We start from the raw sequence: 21,838 nt of genomic DNA, 5'->3' as shown, positions 1-21,838 counted from the left end.
AGATTTGTCACTTAGCTCCCATCCTGCCTGGCCTCTCTTCGGCCTGTCCCATTGTGAGGTAGGAGCCTCTAACCAATCTAGGCTTAACACTACCTTGTCCCAAGCAGAACGACAAGATTCCTGCTGCCTCCGAGAGCAGACCCCATAGCCAATCTGTTCTAGGAGTGGAAGGAATCACTAGTCAAATATGAAGTCTATTTCCTGGACCCCTTTTATTCAATGGTAGCATCAAGTAAAGATTCCTGCTGCCTCCGAGAACAGACCCCATAGCCAATCTGGCCGAGGAGTGGAAATAATCGCTGGTCAAATACAGCTTACTTCCTAGACTCCCTTTATTCAATCGTATGATCCAATGAATTTCAGCATTATGGTATTATGTGTATCAAGCTCTCTACCACAGAGCTACATCCTGTAGCTCAGGAAGGCCTTGAACTTATGCCCCCCCCCCCAGCCTCTGCCTTATCTTGTAAATGATAGGCCTGTGTTAACTGACCTGGCTCAGAGGAACGATTCCCAACATATAAATTACACCTGTCATATTTCAATTCAACCAGTGAATTGAACCAGACATTTGGCGACAGATCTAATGTCATTCATTCTCAAACACTTCCAAAAATCTGAAGACAGCATTGCCCCAGGACAGAGGTCCAATGAAGAAAACTGCACAGCAGTACTAGGGAGGAAGATGGATACAAAATACTAACAGACTGAGCTTAGAGTTTATACACCATGACCAAATAGGATGTGTCCTCAAGACACAATGATGGTTGATGTATGTAAATTAATATAATACACTCCATTAACAAAATCAAAAACAAAATTACATGATCGTCTCAATGCATGTAGGAAAAACACTGAGAAATTCATCCCCTGTTCATGATTTAAAAAAAAAAAAAACTCTCAACAAACTAGGTGTAGAATGAATTTATCTTCATATAAAAGATGACATTTATGACTAGCATAGAGACAACATCATAATCGGTGGTGCAAAATTGAAGGCTTTTCCTCTGAATCTGAGAACAGCTAAGAATTCCTGTTTTGACCATTTCTATTGACACAATACTGAAAGGTCTAGCTAGGGCAGACAGGCAAGAAAAGGAAACAAGAGGCATTCACAACAGAAAGAAAGAAGAAAACGATCTCTGCCTGCAGATGACAGAATCTTATATGTAGAAAGCCCTGAATATTCAACAAAATTTAAATGATTTCAGTGGAGCTGCCTCGTACTAAATCAAGACCTAAGTTCCAGCTGCATTTTTTATGCATCAACAACAAGCTGTCTACAAGGGAAACCAAGAAAACAATCACACTTCACTCACATAAAAAGAAGAAAATTCAGAAAAGTTTATAGCTCAGACAGGGAAAGGCTTACATGCTCAGAGCTACTGTGAAGGAAGAAATATTGATAAGAATGGTGAAGGGAGACACAGAGACATCTGACGTTCATGGGTGGGAAGAGATAATACTGTTAAAATGTCCACATTGCCCAAAGTTGTTCATAAATTATTTAATTTGTTCCTACAAAAACCTAGTGACACTTGCCAGACATGGTGGTGCATGCCTTTAATCCCAGATCTCGGGAGGCAGAAGCAGGAGGATTTCTGAGTTTGAGGCCAGCCTGGTCTACAAAATGAGTTCCAGGACAGCCAGGGCTATACAGAGAAACCCTGTCTCGAAAAACAAAAACAAAAACAAAAAAGAACAAAGAAAAGAAAAAGAAAAAAAGAAAAAAGAAAAATCTAGTGGCACTCATCACAACACCAGAAAACCAATCCTGGAATCCACAGAGAACCACAAGAGAAACACAGAAATCAATAAATCTCAGAAAAGAACTAGGCTGGAAGCATCCTGTCCAGCATTTTCAAATACACAACAGAGCTATGGTGATCAAAATAACGTAACATTGGCATAAAGACAGATGGGCTGGTGGGAAGGGACAGACAGCTGAGACGTAAACTGGGGTCAAGAATACACCCTTGGGAGGGACATCCGCTCCCACAAAACCGGATACCCACAGGGAAGGAATCAAAGTTCATGCTCACACCATACCCAAGTTAGCGCCAGGATGACTTGGCTTAAATATAAGTTGAGAAGTGATAAAACTGCAAGAAGAAAACTCAGCCGTAAATTAAGCATTGGGATTAAAATTGGGATGGGTATTCTTGAATGTGATACTGAAATTAAAGTATGAAGTAAAAAAATGCAGCCGAATGGCGTCAGACTAAAAGCCCCACCTAGGAAAAAATGTCCAATGCCACCAGATAAGGGACAGGTCAGCATCACCACGAGGTCTTGCTTGGCACCGGCTGAAATAGCTGGTTTTCTCTGTTGTTATTTGTTTGTTTTCTGTTTTGTTTTGTTGTTGTTGTTTTTTTAAAAGCATGTGTTCCCAGAGAGGTAGAGGAAAGGGAACTCTTGTCTATGTGAGTGGGGGATGTGAGATGGTGCCCCTGCTGTGGGAAGGAGTGTAGAATTGCCACGGGAGGCAGCAATCCCACTGCTGAGCCCATGTCCAGAGTGATGGAGATCCAAATCCAGAAAAGAGAGCTGCACTCCTGAGTCCCCTGAAGCATCGTTTACAGCAGCCAAGGTACAGAAACATACCCAGATGCCCACTGACATGGATAGAGAAAGCGTAGCAGATGTGCCCTGTAGAGTATTGGCCAGTCTGAACACCGAAGGAGATCCCGCCATGGTACACAGTATGGGTAGACTGTAAGAACAGTAGGGGGACAAATACGAGTACCACACTTTTCTATGAATATTTTACAACAGCCAAAGCCATAGAAACAGAAAGCAGTAAAGTCGTTGGCATAGACGGGGAAAGGGGAGAAATTAGGAATTATTATTCATCAGAGAGAAAGCTTTCCATTCTAAACATTTTTTCCTTCTTCTCTTCTCTTTTCTGTTCTCTACAAGTCTCATGTATCCCCCCATGACCTAGAACTTGCCATGTAGCCCAGACATCCATGCCTCCTTTCTATTCTTCAACAGTCCCCCCTTCACAGAGGGAGGTTACTCTCCCAGCTGCCCTCGGTTACGTGGTCCCCCTCTCCCGCTTACCACCTTTATTGACTTTATAACTTGAGTGGCAGAAACCCAGTGCCACTTGTATCTGTGGTGGGGCTAACACAGCCGGCTCTTGGGTTTGACTTTTCCCTTCACTCCTCTTATTCTAAGGATCTGCGTGATTTCCAGTGTCCAGCTCACTCTCCTGCCTTACCTCTGCATCAGCATACCACAACTGTCTCTGTGTTAGTAGAAACCAGTTACTTTCAGAAAATGAGTTCACTGCAGCCACGCTTACGTTCTCTATCATGGATGAAGCATCTGCCTACATAGATGTTTGTGGGTCTGACATCACCACCACCTGTCCTATAGAGATAATGTACTTGCTTTAATGTTGTAAGTCTGTGTTCGTTTTCTGCTAGAGAAGGGATTTGTGAAGTCAGAAGACCTAGGCTGGGTCTCACCTGTGACATGACCCTTTATAGCAGGGTGGCCCCAGGCAGGCAGCTCTGCCTCGGCATTTGTAAGAGAAGTAGCAACTACCCGGAACAGAACAAATGTGAAAGACAGCTGATTTGGGGCACTGAGAGATTAATAATATGCGATTTGCTTTTATTTCATTGTTGATTGAATTATTTCTCTTTTTACCCCATGGTCACTTCCATGAGAGAGATGTCATTGTCTCTCTCTTCTTTCCTATGTCTTTGGTGCAGGAAATAATGCCTGACACACAGCTGGCATTCGTAATATTTGTTGAGTGAATGTGTTAGTAGACAGCATTTTTACAATTGTTCTGTGAGATCCAATCATGGCTGCCAATTTTCAGCTATACAGGCTGCTCCGTGTGGGTGAAACTTGAATCCCAGACACAGAGCGTTTGAACCATAGCCTTGAGAGACTCAGGGAAAGTAAGCTCTACTTATTTATGATGTCATTTTTGCCATCCCAGTTCTAAAATGAGTCTTTTTCTCCAATCTCTGCTATTTTGATAACCTACATACTTACTACTGTTATGCCTCAACCTTGAGTTCCAAATTTACCCACTGCCTCCAGCCACACATGAAAGATAAGGCCCATTACTTTCTAGAAGAAAAATCCAGGTAAATACTCCTTGTCCTTCCCCCCAGGTCCTCCTCTAGCTTCTTCAGTGCCTAGGCAGGTTGTACACTGTTCCCTGGTGAGTGTAGGATACCAGAATGCTAACCAAGGTCCCATTGATGTGAGTTTCAGCATCTGCTTGAAGGTTCCAACCTGCACCTGTCTCTCCATTTTACATCTACTATGGACTAAATGTCTGTGGCCCTTCAACATTCTTATGTTGGAGCTCAATGCTCAATGCGACAGTTGCTGGAGATACGGTCTTTAATAAAAAAAAAAAAATCATAGTCTATAACTGTGATGTCATAGGCGGGGCCCCAAAGCAGAAGAACTGGTGCCTTTTTAAAAGCAGACACCAGAAGGTTTGTTCTCTTTACACGTGTGCACAGAGTTGGCTGCTGAGGAGGAAGAACGAGCCCCCCGCCCTGCCCGGAGCCCTTCTGGACTTTGCCTGTGTATGTTTCAGCTTCTCGAAATGTGAGAAAACACAATTCTCATCTTGAAACTATCCAAGAAGGGAGCATTTTGCCACGGCACCCAGGGCAAATTGCTCAACCCCCACCCTCCCCGACTTTCTAAACAGCAGGCTCCAGTGCTAAACGCAAACCTCATAGCTCACAGAGACTGCATGTGGCTGCCACCATTGTGCAAGGTGAAATTCCTGTCACAATGGCCTAGGTAGACAGACCCTATTTTATTTTTAAAGATATTTTCTTTATTTACATTTCAAATGCTATCTCCTTTCCTAGTTTCCTTTCCGAAAGTCCCCTATGCCCTCCCCCTACCCTGCTCCCCACCCCACCCACTCCCACTTCCTGGGCCTGGCATTCCCCTACACTGGGGCATATAATCTTCGCAAGACCAAGGGCCTCTCCTCCCATTGATGGCCAACTAGGCCATCCTCTGCTATATATGCAGCTAGAGACATGAGCTCTGGGGGTACTGGTTAGTTCATGTTGTTCCTCCTGTAGGGTTGCAGACCCCTTCAGCTCCTTGGGTACTTTCTGTAGCTCCTTCATTGGGGGCCCTGTGTTCCATCCAATAGATGACTGTGAGCATCCACTTCTGTATTTGCCAGGCACTGGCATAGCCTCATAGGAGACAGCTATATCAGGTTCCTGTCAGCAAAATCTTGTTGGCATATGCAATAGTGTCTGGGTTTGGTGGTTGTTTATGGGATGGATCCCTAGGTGGGGTAGTCTCTGGATGGTCCTTCCTTCAGTCTCAGTCCTCAATAGGCATTCAGACATTTGAGGTTCAAGTTTTTACGTTAAAAGCAGGCACCCGCCAACTTTTTAGTGAGGGCCCATCCTCAGAGCTACATCCTGGCATCGACTCAGCACAAAGAAGAAAAAGCCTTAGTTGCCTTAGCTGTCCTGTAAACTTCATCGGACCTGCCAGGAAGAGCCTGGATCTGGTGTTGCAGGGAAACCTCCCTTGCTGTGGCCTTGTGAGCACCCAGAGAGGTTGCCACCCACTTCACCATCTCTGTGTTAACTGAACACCTCTGAGGTCCTGGGACCACGCCCTGTTCTTAGGCTTCAGCAGAGAGCAAAACAGACCCTCCGTCTCCCTGCCTCCATTCAGTTTGTCTTTCACCAGAGCAGTGGTTCTCAACCTTCCTAGTGCCGAAACCCTTTAATACAGTTTCTCACGCTATGGAGGCCCCTAACCATAAATTATTTTTGTTGTTACTTTATAACTGTAAATTTGCTACTGTTGTGAATCATAATATAAATATCTGGTATGCAAGATATCTGATACACAATTCCCGTGAAAGGGTTGTTCGACCCCCAAACCACTGCACTAGAAACAGACTGGCAAAAACCAGTAGAAACCAAATATTGAACTTGTATTTTAGGTAAGCATTTACTAATACTTTGTTTATTATTCCTCTCCCAGTAGGACTTCTGAGATACCTCAACTACCCCCAACTGGTTTAGATGTAAGAAAATAAGGTATTTTTACAAACACTTTTACCCCAGAACCAATGTTTGCTCCCTGGAGGAACAGAGAGAGGCCTTACGATTCAAAGGTGGTTTCTGAGGATAATCAGTGTGATTATGCTATGCTCTAGAAGGTCCACTCAATGCTAGCACTCCATGTAGTACCTCCCAGGCTAGTCTCAAGCATTTGCTGATCTGGGTCTCTGTCTGGAGGTACTGAGGGAAAACTCACTTGTGTGCTCATTGGTATCAGAATTAGGTTCCTTGAAGCTGTAGCACTGAAGGCTGGCATCTCACCTTGCTGGCTGTGAGTCCAGGCCAGGATCACACAGGCTGTCTACACACCTTAACATGCAGGCTCCTCAACCTTCAGATAACCAGGCACGTAAACTAGTTCTCACTTGCTACTAACCAGGGAACGTGCTCTGCTTTTAAAGGGCCATATGATTAGGCCAGACCCATCTAAACAACATTCCTGGCCATAAATCTACGTCATGTAACATACCTAATCACAGAAGCAAAATTAATTACATCTGTGGAAACAGATCATGCATAGCAAGAGTATCCTTGGAGACCCCACCCCAGAGCCCCCATAAAATGCCAAGCAATTAATTTCATTTGGAGGGATAGCTTTTCTTTTCTTTTTCTATCTTCCTTTTGGGCAAACATATTTACGTTCTCATTTACTACTAGGCCACACAGTGTGGCGTTGTCACAAGGCTAAATTTCTTCATTGTTTAAATTTTCAATTGCTGTGTCATTTAGTTTCAAGCTTTATGATGTTTTCCTTAAATGGATTAAAAAAACAACAACAAAGAAAAAAAAAACAAAAACAAAAACCCCCACAGAACATTAAAATTGCAAGCATATCTTCCAAAGATAACCTTCATGCAGGACAAGTGCATATTTTTGTTAGTTATTATACAAATGTAAACTCCGTGTTTGATGGAGTAAGTTGCTGGAGTTGATAGTGTCGTGCGGCATTTGTTGGAGCCAGGGCAGTGGAGCTTTACTCTGATGGACTAGGGTAAGTTTTCTGTAGTTGGCCAGCCTGTAATGTGGCTAATCCCAAGGAGGGAAGTGGGGCGAGCTGCCTCTGTTAGCTTCCCGCTGCTGCCTGAACACCTGATCATTAACTCAGTGACTGAAAGCAGAGCTGTTTACTATTTTTTGCCGGAGCTGAGAAGTCTGGAGTGGCTGGAGAAGCTGAGTCCTCTCATGTTCCTAGGAGAGACTCCATGGCATTGCTTTTGCAGCTCTAGGCTGCATGCAATCTTTAGCTTCTAGGCCCTACCTTATTCCAACCACATCTTCTGCCATAAGACTCCTTCACTGGCTCTGAGATCCACCCTCTCCACTGCTTATGAATGACTCTGGGTCAGTTCATAGCCTAGTTTAGGATAATAAGCCATCTCTTTGAATGCATAGAGTAACATACGCTCTAGATATCTGAATGGTCAGGGACGTGATTCCGGGCTTTCTGCCACCTACTGCATAAGCCTTGGGAGGACTGAAGGGAGTTAATGTGATTTTGATTGTTCTGCAGCCTGTAAGTTCCCTCTCAAAGGAACTGCAGTGGTGCCTTAGGAGATGGCTCTTGCTTACCCACCAAGGGCAGATGTTAGACTTTCTCCTAATGCACTGTCCTATGTTGGTTCACATAGAGAAAACGAAAGCCGTGTAGAGCCATATCTAAGGGATGACACAGGAAGAAAGAGATCTTTGCTCTGATCTCCAGGGATGTTCTAGGCAGAGCCTAGGATAGGATAGGATAGGATAGGATAGGATAGGATAGGATAGGATAGGATAGCCTTTATTAGCAGTTATTAGCACTGCATTGTGGTTGCAAGCCCGGCTGTTGAGTGCATTTCTGAGTCATTCTACACAGTAGAGAGGGAAATAGCTGTCCTCTTGCAGCTGACACAGGTCTGTGTACCTTTGCTTCAACTTCCACGAGTGCATGGAAGGGTCAAGGACATCCTTCTAACCCACCTTCAGTGACAGCCTTTGAAAATCGAGCCAATCCTGCCCAACTGCCATAAATGGTTTCAGAACAGCTCAGAGGCACTCACAGCTGTGCCATTTCCTAGAAGTCCGGTAGGCCCACTCTTGGTGACAAAGGTTACCTTGGGAGATTACAAGAAAGGCATTAGAAGCCATTGCATGGAACTAATGCTTTCTTAAGGCAGGAATGTTTATTGGCTGCTGGTGCCCATATTTCCTCTCATCTTTTATTACTTCCCATCTTAACAGGGCCTTTGCACCATTCCACAGGGCATGGATACAGGCAACGCAATGGCTTTCATTTCCTGTGACTACACACCACTTGCTAGCCCCGCTGTCTACACTCACGCTGGGTTAGCTGTTGACCCAATTTAATGCCTGGCTGGAAATCTTCCTTTCTGTTGTGATTAAAAGGGAAGGAAGTAGGAAGAGAGAGAGGATTCAGTGACATGTATATTATAATTCTTTGATGAAAGGAAGAAAGGAAGTAGCGATGGAGGCTGTTTAATGATCCATAGACTTAGGATTTCACTGTAGGCTTGAGCTTCTGACCCATAACGCAGTTGTAGTTGTTGGAAGCCCAGAAGTCTCATGCTCAATCACATGTGACCTCATACATCTCTTGAGTCGATTTTTCTTAAAGCTATATTTTTACCTCCCGAACCACAATTAAATATCATATGCAACCAAATACTCTGGCATCATTCTTTTGGAGAACTTACCAATTTAGTAAGGGAAAGGCAGGCATACTAAGGTAGACAACGTGTTTGTCATCACTGGGGAAGGCTAGGTGGGCTGGACCCAGGAGTGAGCTAAAGGGGAAAAGGATGCAGACAGAATTGTGTGTCACATAGCATGCTGCACATTATTCCGGCACTTGAGTGCAGGATACAACAGCAGTCCATGTTCATAGGGCAGCCTCCTGGTGTTCAGTACATTTCCTGTAGGCTGTAACTGCAAGGGGTGTTAAGAATGTCTTGTCTACTACTGTCATTTTATGCCCTGGGCTATTCAATAATGGCCAATCCATTCAGCAGTTTGTCACAGAACGGGGAATGAAAGTCAGTGTATCTAGAATGCCAGGCAAGTGGTCCTTCTGTGTGGTGCACTGTCCTGCCGGGCCAAATAATGGCGGCTGCACATGGAATTAAGATCTCAGGTGGGTTTGGTCTTGGTCTCCCCCGAGCCTTAAGGTGCTTCTCTCCGGCGCTGACCATATTTATTACTTTAGGTGGTTTTAGAGACTGTGTGTGAGAGTACGTGGCAGAGAGGATGACGTCTTTCTGTTCCTACCCCTGAGCCAGTCAGCCTGACCCAGGAGCTTACTCGGACAGGTCATACGGCGAGAGGAAACTAGGGTGGCTCATGACTTATGAGATGGAGACTACCCTGGACAATCCCCAGTTTAGCCCAGTGATGTTACAGGAGTCCAAAAAATGGGTGAAGAAAGTAGGGGGGAGGAAGGAGGCAAAGGTCATTGTGGTGCCATGTAAGAGGGACTCCACTTCTCGGGGTCGGCTTTGAAGAGGGAAGGGACAAAGAGCCAATGTAAGGTGCCAACTTCAAGACACTTGAAGAAGCAGGGAACAGATTCACCCTGGGGCCCTCAGAAGAGAGCACAGCAAGTTAGCATCTTGATTTTTAGCCACGTGACACCTGTGTCAGATTTTCTAACCTCTAGAACATAAAGAAGAACAGAGTTGAATAGTTATAAACCAGTACGATATTTCTCAATGCTGAGGATGTAGGTCACACCTCTGCTCTGTCACTGAGCTCTAGCCCCCAGCTCAATAAAGCCACAAAGTGTGGCCATTTGCCACAGAAACCAGAGAAGACTGGTGTGGGCCGGGATGACCATATCAGATCAACTGCTGCAGTTGAAAACCCTGCCTCTTATCTAGAAGCTGTGACCTCATCCATTCATTGGCCCATGGTCCTATTGACTAGGTTTGAACGTGGCCATATCTAGAGTCTGTGGGGCATCGGGATAGCAGTGTCTTACTGTCTCCTGCTCCCCCAGATCACCATAACACTGTTGATGTGTCTCCAGCACCTCAAAACCTAGATGAAAACATGGGCTTCCCAACCTCAAGCCACCAGCCATCACAGTACCCACTGTTCAGTAGGTGACACATAGATCTTCAGAGACCTGAAATGCACGGCTGAAGGGAACACCACAGAAATGTATGTACAGAACACATGCAAAGAGAGAGAGAGAGAGAGAGAGAGAGAGAGAGAGAGAGAGAGAGAGAGAGAGAGCGCATTCTGCCAGGCTTGGGGGGAAAACCTTTAACCCCAGGATTAGAGAGACAGAGTCACTGAGTCTCTGTGGGTTCGAGGCCAGCCTGGTCCACATGGTAAGCTCCAGGTCAGCTAAGGTCTCACCTGTATTGTGAGACCCTGTCAGGAAGGAAGGAAGGAAGGAAGGAAGGAAGGAAGGAAGGAAGGAAGGAAGGAAGGAAGGAAGAAATCAATTCTTTCTAGTCAGTTAATGTGTGTGTGTGTGCACACACACGCACACACGTGCACATGTGCACACGTGCACGTTAGTGCAAAGTAAGGTATTACACTTAGGTATATAGCTCAATGAAAAAGCACTTGCCAGTATGTAAGGTTCTGGGCCTAACCTTTAGCTGCACACCAAATAAACAAATGGAAGAACGGTCAATGTGGGGTTTGTTTGTTTGTTTTGTAGCAGGGTAGCTTGGGGTTAGGGTTAGCTACATGGAAGGCAGGGAATCAGGGGCTATGATGATGCACCCTAGCATCTCTAATGACTTTTTCCCAGCTGCCCAACGACAAATGAAGATGTATTTTGAGGCCTGTTTGACAGACAGGGTTGGAAATGCTGCCACTCCATTGCTGCCATAGTGGAACAGCTTGTCACAGTGCATAATTTCTTCTTCTCTGAAAGCCTGGCCCAAGATCTGCACCACCCCCCCACCCCCCGCAAACTGCTTTTGTTTAAGACTCAACCATGGCCACCAAGCAAGCCAGAATGTATAGTCACTTTGAGTGTCTGCCTGAATGATAATTGTTGCAGTGTCCTCAGGTGACATCTGAAGAGCTGGACAGTTGACAAGAGACAGCGCAGTGGAGTCTCTGCCAGTTGTCCTGTCTCCCAGACACTCCCGTCGCTTCCTGGGACAATGCCATTTCGTTCCTCTCTCTCTGCCCCGGAGGACTCCATTTGTCCTGGCTGTCACCCAGTTTCATTCCTTTCTGTGAACCAACACCATGTGAGGATGCCTCATTTTAGGTGAGGGCTGAATACTAGAAATGTGGCGCACAAGCTGAAAGTCAGCGGCCAGGAGCATTTGGAACGCAAGGGTGAGCCACTGGCAAGAGAGAGACTTTGATCTAAGCTGTCCCCATCTGTCAAGGTCTCCTCTCTCAGTCCCTCCCTGAGGAACACCCTCTGAATTTCTGACAATGATCTTGCATGGCACCTAACTTGCAGCTTGCATGGAATGTCACATGCTATGTATGTGCTATGTGTTATCTGAAGTTCAAGATTTTTGTTTTCTATACTCTTTTAAGTTTTCAGAGGGCAGGGGACACACACTCTCTTATGGCCTTTCATCCTCCAATGTCCTACAGAATGGTTTAAGGGGTTAGACCTGTATTTGAGATATTAAACTAAAGCTATCTTACACTTCACCAAGATGAAGTATGTGTATGCACATGTACATATACATGTATGTCTCTGTGTATGCCTCTATGTGTCTGCATATGTGTATGTCTTTCTTTGTGTGTTTATGTACCTGTATGTGTGTCTGTGTCTCTGTCACCATGTCTCTGTGTGTGCATGTGTGCCTGTTTGTATGTGTATGCCTTTCTGTATGCACGTATGTATGTACGTATGTATGTATGTATGTATGTATGTATCTGTGTGGATGTATCTCCCCTATCCTCTGTGTATGCATATATATATATATATATGTGTGTGTGTGTGTGTATGTGTGTGTGTCTTCTCTGTGCATACACATCTGTGTGTGTGCATGTGTGTATGTGATTGTATATATGTCTGTGTATCTGGGTCTCCTCTAACTCTTTCTTTATGTACATGTATATATGTGTCTGTATGCATTTGAGTGTATGTACCTCCCTCCACACTGTGTTTGTGCATGTGTGTACATGTATGCATGTGTGTCTGTGAGTATATGTCTACTTCTACCCTCTCTCTGTGTATATGAATGCAGGAAGAGAAAGACAGAGAAGGAAAATACTAGCTCTTATTTTTCTCTATCAAATTAAGACTGTGCTCTAGGAAGAAAATATTCCATCCTGTTGTGTAATATTGTCTATAAAACCATATTAAAATAGTAAACATTTTTCAAAGCTCTCATATTTAAAGATAAAGCAACCAACTATTACTAAAATGTCTATCTACTCTTTGAAACTGAGTCCCCTGTAGTCCAAACTAATCTGAAAGCTGTTATGTGGCTGAGGGTGACCTTGAACATCTGACTCTTCTTGGTGCTCATATCGCAAAAATATTCCAAACGACACCTGATTTCTAACAAGAGTTCAGGCAAAAGACTGAACTCAGGGTGTCTTGCATGTTAGGTCAGAGCTCTACCCACTGAGCTACATTCCCATTCCCTCCCTCCCCAATATGATGATTAGAACGTTAAACCAGGTTGGATCTAAGTTTCCTTCCACTGTATATGGTGCGGAGCAAGAAGAATGCTGTTGTTAAACGCCCCTCAAGATGAAAAGCATCTTAAAGACAAATAAACACGTGCCCACTTTTCTAATGCCTTACCCTCTACGGGGCTGTGGTTTTAGGACATGGAAGAACATTTCCCTTTCCAGTATTTTTCTTTTCGTGTATTTAACCATAGTCCTCTTGGCATTAATTAATTATTTAAACCAAGTTGGTCTAGCCTTAGGCATAAATCTTAATGTTGATCCCTTCACTTAAGATGCCCTTTGTCTTAGTCAGGGTTTCTATTCCTGCACAAACATTATGACCAAGAAGCAGTTGTGGAGGAAAGGGTTTATTTGGCTTACACTTCCACATTGCTGTTCATCACTAAAGGAAGTCAGGACTGGAATTCAAGCAGGTCGGAAAGCAGGAACTGATGCAGAAGCCATGGAGGGATGTTACTTACTGGCTTGCTTCCCCTGGCTTGCTCAGCTTGCTCTCTTATAGAACCCAAGACTACCAGCCCAGAGATGGCACCACCCACAAGGGGACCTCCCCACTTGATCACTAATTGAGAAAATGCCTTACAGCTAGATCTCATGGAGGCATTTCCCCAACTGAAGCTCCTTTCTCTGTGATAACTCCAGCTGTGTCAAGTTGACACAAAACTAGCCAGTACACCCTTTGAACTTGGAACCTCACTCCAACCCACAACATGCTAAGACTTCCCACATAACTCCATTATTTCTTGGTAGCCTGTGTTTTAAACACAGTAGAAGCATCTATTGATCAGGATGGCAATAATTAAAGCCAGTACAGCCAGAGTATCGTAGCCTCTGACACAGGCAATGCTTGTATTCTCCTCTAACTACTTTACCACACAACAGACTTCAATCTAAGGGAAAACTCTGACTTCAATGCCATTTATCGTTAGTTGGGCCAACAAAGCATGTTAGCAACCAGCTGAGTTCAGCATACTATACCTAGGACAGTGGGGAAGAAATCAAGGGACTGGAAACTTTGTTCTGGTCTGCAGAGAGCTTAAGCCCTTGATGCACATTCAGAAGGAGGCAACACAAGCTAAACATCAGGTTGCTTTATTTAACCCAATGGACCAAATGATAGAATTTCTCTCATGTGGAGAGACAGCAGTATTGTCCTGCAATACCCATATTTCAGAGTAGAAATGCTAAGGTTCTGAGGGATGACATCAACAGCCCAGGGGCACAGACCTGGGAAACTCACCCTCTAGATTTTACATCATGAAATATCAGTGCCCTGATGGATTTCAGAAACCAGAAGCCAGCTCCTTCTATACATGCATTTATTGGCCATTTCCTACAATGAGCTAAACGTTCTATTTGTATAATCTTGAGAAAACTAACCAGAGGACCCAAGAAGCCAAGGGGCTTGGATGTCCAATGCTAAGATTGACCTCATGCACTCACCCATTAACGTTTCCTGGACATTTACTATGTGCTGGGCCCTGTGAGAGTCACTAGGGCACCTGATGACACAGGCGGCAGTCACATCCTCAGGGAGCTGACATTCTAAGAGAGGAAGCAGTCAATAAGCAAACAAGTAAGATAATGAGCAATCGTGTGGAGAAAAAGAGAGCAGGGACCCTGAGTACAGAATATTAGGTGGACAGATTACCAGAACAGAATAAAATGGTAAGGTCAGTTTCACTGGGAAGATGGGAATGAGGTGAGGGAGCCAAGCTTGCAGTTTCCTGGAGAAAGAGGGTTTCAGTACGGACAGGACCTAGCAAGCGCAAGGGCTCTGGCTACAAAGAGACATCAACAAAGTAGCTGAGGTTAAGGCAGAATGAATGGATGGAGGGATAAGGCTAGAGAGGCACTGCCAGTTAGGTGACAGACTGAAGCCCCTTGAGAACTCCCACTAGTATTTGGAATGAAATGAGATTGCCCAACGAATAGGAAGCTGGTCACGACTACAATCTGGCCTATCAGAATGAAAGGGCACGAGAGAACGGGTTGGAAAGATGTCATCAGCAATCTAGAAGAGTGGTGATGGTGACTTGGGACAGGGTGGGAATGGTAGAGGTGGTAAGTTCAGAGCATAAAGAAGCCGACAGCTTACTGACTATGGGACTGAAAGCAGGACTCAAGGGAAACCTAAGTGGAACAGAGTTGTATCAACATGGGAGTCATGAGCATGAGGGACACGGTGTTGCCAGTGGCTGAAATGGAGAGGGATAAAGCAGGGAATGGCATCAGGTCTACGGACCAGCTGTGCATCCACTGGCCGCTCTACTTAGTAATGTCTGGCTCTATAGGATTGTGGGATTCTTGTTAGACAGGTCCCAAGGGTAGATCAGGTGATTTCTTTTCTGGTGTCAAGTTATATAACACACACACAAAATTAGAATAGGCTAGCACAGACTGATAATCCACAAAAAAATTATTTTTCCTGTTTTTTGCTTTTGAAAAATTCACTATCAAAGCACTGGCATCTGGTGACAGTCTTCTAAGTGTGACTTTGCATGGCCGAAGACAAGAGTGTCTGTACCAGAGGGAGAGTCCTGACTATTCCTTTAAGTCACACATCCTTACAAGTCCAGCATTAACTTGCTCTCTCCCTGACCACAGCCCTGACCCTTCTCACTCAACCCTGCTGTCCAGTACTGTTGCATTGGTGGCTATGTTCCTAACACATGAACATTGGATGGGGAAACACATTCGAACCACAGTAGCCATTAAAAGTCTCCCAGAGCTGCATTCTAACCTGGCTTTTCTACCTTTCGGACTCTTTCTCCTCACCACAGAGCATGTCTAAGGTGGGCTGATGAACGTCATCAAAGCCTGTTACCAGTGACTGGTGAATGAGATCCTATGTCAGGGGAGAGTGACTGAGCAGCACCCTGGCAGACAGTCCATCCTGTGGCTTCCTCCCGGTGCTTTGCAATGGAGAGTCAGTAGAAGTAAGACTCTGTGGCTATAAGGTGTGCTTTATTCCCTCAGGTGGAGACACCAGGCAGGAAAGACATCTCATTGCTTATCAGACTGAGTACTGAGGTTTTAAAAGGAAATTGCTATGAAATTTAAAAGAAAGAAAAAAAAAAAGAAGAACAATACAGAAAAACAAAAACAAAACAGGAAAGCAGAAACCACTGTATACCATATCTTGGGGAAAAGCTTACATCTAGAGACCAGATTAGCATTTTTAAGACAAGAGAGTGTCTTCTGGATTGAAAAAGTGATTTGATGGGTAAAGATATCTGCCACCAAGCCTGGTTTCATGAGTTTGATCACCAGGACCCACAAGGTGGAAGGAGACAACTGACTTCCAAAGTTGTCTTCCAGTGGGCCATGGCCCACTCCAAAATGGCTACAGTTCCTGAGGGCTACATGGATGCTCCAGAAAGATGAACTTGCCTGGGACCAGAACTGGATCTGGGGTGGAAACCAGAGCCAGTGGCAGAGTGGACTGTAAGACAAAACTGCCAATGAGCAGAAGACTTAGAAACCATCTATAGGATGAGTGGAAGTGTGCAAGAGGGAGGGGACATGAAAAGGTAAATCTCCTTCCCATGTGATTTCTAAGGAGGTGCATAAGTGTGCGCAAGAGAGCATAAAATCCCATAATTCCCTTTGAGAGCACACACCCAATGACCTAAAGTCCTCCCTCCAGAGTCCACTTCTTAAGGTTTCTACTTCCTCCAAACAGAGCCAATCTGGGATCAAGCTCTCTACACATGACCCTTGGGGGCGCCATTCTACATCCATGCTGTAGCAGCATCCAACCATGGACATTCTCCACACAAGCTATAGCAGCATCCAACCAGAAGTTCTGCCCTCTCTTTTCCTCACTAGAACCTTGAACTTCAAATCTAGCTTTGAAAGATGCAATTGACCTTAGAGAGGCCCTGTTAAAATTAATATTACTGTTGTGCCAAGAGTGAGATAGCGAATATTTTTGGCTTTGCAATCCAGATAGTCTCAGGTCAGCCTTTGTAGTGTGAAAATGGCCACAATGCCATGTAAGTAAATGAACAAGGCTATGTTCCAATCAGACTTCATATGTAGGCAAGGAAATTTGAATTTCTTATTTTTTGTACTTTAGGAGACACTCTTCTTTTGATATTCCCTCACTTATTTTAAAATGAAGAAATCACACTCAGTTCATGGCATAAACATGGGAGGTACTAAATATTCAGGTTGAGGTGTGCTGGCTCTGAGGTAAATGAGTTTGCTTCTGCTTGATGGAACTCGTTCCTGTCAGAGCCTTGGTTCAGTTGATCACTGAGCAAAAGTAGTGGCAGCTCACACTCCCAAACCTGCCATGCCTTGGTTATCAGCTTAGTTCTGAGTCCTAGGCTTCTGAGTCCTAGGCTGTGACCATCAAGGCCACCTTAAATTCTTCTCTAATGCTATGATACCTCTTTAAGAAAGTGAGCAAGCATAAAGGGAAACTTCCTCCACCAGCTATTTTCATTTTGATTTATGTCTCTTGATACCTTCCCCAAAGACCAAAAATATTTGAGGCATTTGAGCTTCGGAGAATTGGGACAGAAAACTAAGAATGCTACATCATGTTTTCTGATGCTATGACAGAGTGTCTGAGACTGGGAAACATAAAAGACTAGAAGGTAATTCTTCAGTGCTGGAGGCTGGCATATCTTTCTCATTACATCATTACATGGTAGGAAGCATCAAATGGAAAGGAACTGTCTACCTAAGGTCACTCCCATGACATGCCCTCCTGCAATAATGGCCTTTATCAACTCACAAAGGCAGAGCCCTCAAGGCTCAATCCATTCTTTAAGGTCATTCTTCTTAATGCTGGCACAACCAAGTTTCAGTCAGAGTTCTGAGGGGACACTCAAAACTTAGCAGGGCACAAGTGAGACAAGTAGTGGCTCACCCTGCTGTGTTACCCTGAGGAATAAGGTCAAGGCTCTCTTCTCCTAAAACTGAACTTTGTGGCAGTGGACTCATGTCTGTGAGACCAGCACCTTCTGCTTTCCTTTGCTTGAATGCTCAGTCTAAGGGAAGCCAGTGGCACAGAGAGAAGCCTGACCGTTTTGAGACCACCATGTGAGGATGCATCAGTGGATAGTCCCAACTGATTATGTCTTCCAACCTCCCCATCAAAGTGCCAGGCACATAATCTAGGCAACCCTAAAACCTCTAGCACACCCAGCTGCCAACTGAAACCACAGAGTTGTCCCAACGGATGACACAAGAAGAAAAGAACGGCCCAACTGAATCTCACAGGAATTCCCAGTCACAAAGCTGCAAGATATGATAAGCCAAAGCATTTATTTTAAGTTACTAAGTTTTGGAGGGGGTTGGGTGTGCCATGGATATATCACAGATACATAGAACAGGAAATGGAAAAGAGAAGTTCACCTTGACCCCAGATGGTACAATTAAAATTCAGAGAGGCGTGAAAAGGGTCAGTCAGCTGAGAGAAGGAAGAGTCTGAGGTTGACTTGGAGAACCTAAAGACAGATGGAATTCCAGAGGCAGGCCTTATCTAGACCAGCTAGAGGGATATGAAGGCAGCTAGGGATGGAGCAGGTTAGTAAGATGCAAGTGTGCAAGAGAGGCGAAGGTGGGCAAGAAGATGAGGGGAAATGACTCCCAACAAGAAGAGCTACTGGAGTGATGCAGCAAAGACCAGTGGGGCTCTTAGTGAAGGACTGGGTGACTTCTGGTGGTGACAGCAGGCTGTCATGGGAATGTGAGGGAAGTAGGCAGTCATAAGCCCTGCCTCGGCCACTTCTCTCCTAGAGGGATGAGATCAAATGGCCTTGTGTGACAATGTGTACAGAGAGTCCTAAAAACCTGGCCATCTCTCCAGGAGATGCAACCCTGGAGCACACTGACGAACGTCACCTGGCTGAAGAGTTCCCAGGACTGAATGTCACCTGGCTGAAGAGTTCCCAGACCTGAGGCGGATCCAGGTGGCAGGGCTCTCCATGGAGTGGAAGGAAAGACAGACAGATCGGCAGGCTTGAACAAGAAATGCGGCTTTGCTGATGGTGTCTGGCTTTTGGATTTCCACACCTTATTCATGCAAGAACAGCAAATTCTACACCGATATCCCTAACTAACCACAGGCACTAAACATTACTGATTCACTCCGCAAGTGTTTTCCAATGAGGACGCTCCATATGTACTTAGCTGACCTGAAGTCTTCACATTAAACATCTTCAAAGTATACTTCCATAACTCTAATAACACAGCTCCCTTCTCCCATACCCATGGAAGCTTACATGTGATCCTCTGGATAAATCAGATGATCTTTTAAGCCCCTCCTCCAATACCTTCTGGAAGGTAGTAGGCAGAGGTACCTGTCACTCATCCAGGACAGTTAGCAAGCACCAGCGTGTAGCTTTAAGAAATTATCGAAAACCTGATTTGTTGAAATACTTCAAAGACTCCGAGCCTGGCACGTGGAATAACTGATGTGGTCATCATGGCAAATGGTTGACAGTAGATGGTTGACACAAGCTGGCAGGGACATTAGCAGAACAAGAATCGATTCTGCTCTTTGACTCTCCCTGGGAGAGACCTACCTAGCATGGCGAATGTGAAACAAACCTTCGACTTGAGGATACCTAGTGGGAAACTAAGTCACGTTCGGATGTTAAAGTCGTTCTCATGTCTGCAAGCGTATCTTCATTTTTGTGTACAGAGAATGTTCAGAGAGTCCTTTAGTGGAAACCCCAGGAGAACTGTAGAGACAGAGATTTAGGCCTGAGTGACAGACTGAGCCAATTTTAATAAACTCTTTTTCTCCCTGTGTGAGTATGTTATATGTATAGTATTTGTATGTGCGTGCATTATATGTATACAGTATATATGTATAGTGAGTGCATGCAAAGTCAGCTTTTCATAGGTATCCACTCTTACAGTGGAGTGGACAGTAGTGCTGAACCATTTGAGTTCAAATGTTTCCCAGGTTTTACATTTTGTGGTGAGCTATAAGAAGCACTGAGAGTCCAACAGACATACTCTAGAACACAGGCAAATGCACACTCAGCGCCTCCCCCCCCCTTTATAATTCTGAAACGCAGAGTCCTGGAAGAAAGCCTTTCTCACAATTCATTTGGTGGAAAGCAAGAGCTGAAGGAACGTGAGGCTACGATGGCTCTCTTTATATCGCACAGTGTTAGTACTCAAAGGCTTTCTGCAGGACTGCTGATGAGGCTGAGTCCTGGCTGTCACCAGAGACACCTCAGGAAAGTCACTATAAAACACGTGCTCAGTACACTATGCTCAGTACACTATTCCACAAGAGAAACTGAGTTTTAGGACACACTTGACTGGGACTTTCAGATGGAGGATCAGGCGCTCATGTCTGTGACTGCTGCTCTGGTCTATTTGGGTTTGCTAGAACAAGATACTGGGGACTGGGCAGCTGCTAAACAATAATAGACTGTACATGTAACAGTTCACGTGTAAGGTAAAGGTGGCCACAGACTGGAATCTGGCCTACTCTTTTCTGCAGAGTCATTGTCTCTGTGACTTCCCATGGTGGAAGGGCCGCAAAGGTCTGTCCAATGGTCCTAGACCATTCTGCTAACCAACCTCGATAACGCAGCCACCTCCCAAAGGCCCCACTTCAGGGCACCAGGGAAGTTGGGATTTTGAGATCACAGCAGAAGATCCAAAGCTCAAAGACTAGGGAAGGAGCCTGAGGGCAGGGGTGTTAACCTCCATTGGGTTGTTGGATTGCTTATCTAAAGAGTCCACAGAGCAACCCTTGTGAAGCCAATGTGACACCCTTTGATTTTTACAAGTTCTAGTGACATTAACTTGAACATCCTAGCCTATGACAAGATGAAGAAACCTAAACGTCTTTCTTCTGCACAATTAAACAAATAACTAAGAAGCAAACAAATAAGGAGAGATTTCAGATAGGCCACGCCTTTGGCTCTCCTTGGAAAGCTGGTCTCCCAGAGCCTGGGTCCAGGTGGCCATGAAACCCTCATGCCAGTCAGGACAATCAGAGCTGCCTCAGGAGAGTCTGTTAAAGCTGTGAATGCTGGCACCACGCCAGATTGGAGCTGATACAGACCACCATCATTGGGAGAACTCATGGGTGACAGAGACCACTGGATCCAGCTGTGGCTGCTGTAGCTGACCCTTAGCCATTCACCACCCAACACAAAGCATCTACCCTTGTCTGCTCTTGCCTGGCCTATAGTGGGAGGGGACCCCAGTCTTGGCTTTACACCTTACTTCATTCTTTCTCTCCATCTCCCAGTGCTCTGGCTCTTCCATAGGTTAACGGAAGAAATGGCATCACGGATTAGTGGTTGAATATCTTTTTATATCAGCTTGCAATCTGCCCCCCCCCCCCCCCCGGATATCAAGGTTGTCTGTGCCAGGGAACCAGGCCCATATTTGAACCTTTACTGGGTACATTTTTTTTAGGTTTGACTGGCTCTCCTACATTTGCACACATTTCCCTGTCCTCATAGCTAGGTTCACTTCATCCCAAGCAGCCACTTTTTCCACTGGGCAGGGAACCAACAATAATTGCTCCAAATATGCCCTTCCTTATGTTTCACAGTTCAATGAGAATATGCATATCTCTGCCAAATGGTGAAAGTTGAGTTTGCTGACTGCTGAACACCTTATTTGTCTTGCTTTCATGAATTCATTCAGCTACTTGGTACCCATGGAATCCTCTATATTGGGAGCAGGCACCTGGGTCCATATTCACATCCTCTGAACTCATCTTTCTTCTCATCTCTGATGGCCTAGAGGCCGTAGAGCAAGCATTCAACAGGATGGCGACATGCCATCTCCTGTTGTTACCATAACCCAAACCTCTAGATTAGAGTCTTTCATTCCTGTGTGCAATGCCAGGGGAGGAGTGCCTTCCATCTATTCCCCCAGAGTTTAGGGAGGAGAAATGTCCTAAGTACTCTAGAGGGGTCTACTGAATCACCAGTCATCGCCAAGTGTAGGCTGGGTCTTCAATGGAGTACCAGTCACTGGGCACCTTCAATGCCTTTCTTAAATACCCTTTTCTATGTCTAGCATTGCATTTTGAAGTTTCTCTCTCTCTCTCTCTCTCTCTCTCTCTCTCTCTCTCTCTCTCTCTCTCTCTCTCTGTGTGTGTGTGTGTGTGTGTGTGTGTGTGTGTG

The 21,838-nt window shown here is 45.0% G+C and overlaps 1 protein-coding gene and 1 long non-coding RNA gene across 10 annotated transcripts in view; one reads left to right on the top strand and one right to left on the bottom strand.

Moving 5' to 3' along the window:
• Rgs6 (regulator of G protein signaling 6) overlaps positions 1–21,838 on the bottom strand; it is a 519,809-nt gene that overhangs the window by 224,579 nt on the left and 273,392 nt on the right. The gene's annotated exons all lie outside the window — the stretch shown is intronic.
• On the top strand, positions 4,433–11,725 carry LOC110324150. Its single transcript, XR_002380669.1, has 3 exons — positions 4,433–4,584; positions 6,010–6,065; positions 10,846–11,725. It is a non-coding gene; the product is annotated as an uncharacterized LOC110324150 (long non-coding RNA).

The sequence above is a fragment of the Mus pahari genome, chromosome 7 (assembly GCF_900095145.1).
Source record: "Mus pahari chromosome 7, PAHARI_EIJ_v1.1, whole genome shotgun sequence".
NCBI lineage: Eukaryota > Metazoa > Chordata > Mammalia > Rodentia > Muridae > Mus > Mus pahari.
The sequence above is the reverse complement of the archived record's forward strand: the minus strand, read 5'-3'. Positions and strand labels throughout refer to the sequence as shown.